Raw genomic sequence first — 1,327 nt, forward strand, 5'->3', positions numbered from 1 at the left:
CAGCAGCTGCTGCTGTACTTCTACTATCAGTCCACTAGAGGGAGTCATGGGGCTGCAGCCAGCACACACACATTTCATTCAGTGACACACACTGACTGACTTTGACTGGAAGCTTCAGTCCGTTCACATTCACTCAGTTGAACAATGAAAGACTTTCAGCTGATAGATGATGCAACAGAGGATCATCAGACTCATTCTTCCTCTTTAGTTTCACACTTTGGAACAGGAAACACAAACAGAGACACATGTTAGATCTCAGCTGCTGGGAGGAGTTTCATCAAATATTTCTTCTCCTTTTCTCACCWTGAAAAACAGACTGAAACTCAATCAAATGAACAGAAAGTTTGAAACATTGATTTCTGAACAGAAATCAAAGAGAAGAATTGAAGCAGGGACCTTCAGATCTTCTGACTCTCTCCCATCTGAGTCATTTCAGCACAAACTTTGTCCTGTGGACCAGTGAAGACAGTTGGACAGCAGATTGTTGGAGCTTTCAAGTGATGAGAAATGTGATGTGTTGAATGACAGTTTGCTGACAGGAAGTGTCCTGACACATGACTCTCTCTGCTCTACAACGATTCCTGCTTCACAGCAGCAAGACTCACAATGAATCCCACAAAGGAAACAGGGCCTGAAGCAGCTGCTGGCTTTTCTTTCATCCCAACAACAGGATCTAGTCTCTGCAGCAGAGAGGATTTACATGCAACAAATGCAGGAATTAAAGAGCAACAAGATGATCAGGTTTCTGTCTGAAATGATTCATGTGTTCACTCATCTCTGTGGACTTTTCACCTGCTGCTAAAAATATGTTGTGGAGAAACCATGGGCAGCTGCTGAAGCTTTAAAGCCTTTTTCTTCCCTCTGTCCTGTGTTTGTGGCAGCACTTGTATTTGGTCAACATGAAGACCCTGTAAGAAGGTGGACGTTTTGGAGCAGAAAGCTGCAGCTGGGTTCTCTGTATGAGAGGTGGGACAGCACTGACTGAAGCTCACGTGTTTCTCTGACACTCACTTTGATGCTGCAGCTTCCATGTTAGCTGTCTGACTGAATCCTGCAGTGTGAAGTCAAACACCTGCAGCTGCTTTTGCCACCATCACTTTACTGCTGCTACTGACAGGGAAAAGTCTGTGTCTGTTAGCAAAATACCTCACAAACCACTGGATGAGTTTGAATGAAGCTTACAGAAAGTAATGATCAGATGTAGAAAAACAACTGATTTATTTWTAGAGTCAAAGCAAGTCAAGATGGCTGCAGAACTATCAATCCACAACTATTTTTTGTTTTACAACTGTAGAGATAACCCCCTGTCAAAATCATGAATATGATT

Source organism: Austrofundulus limnaeus, unplaced genomic scaffold, assembly GCF_001266775.1.
Source record: "Austrofundulus limnaeus strain Quisiro unplaced genomic scaffold, Austrofundulus_limnaeus-1.0 Scaffold1114, whole genome shotgun sequence".
Lineage (NCBI taxonomy): Eukaryota > Metazoa > Chordata > Actinopteri > Cyprinodontiformes > Rivulidae > Austrofundulus > Austrofundulus limnaeus.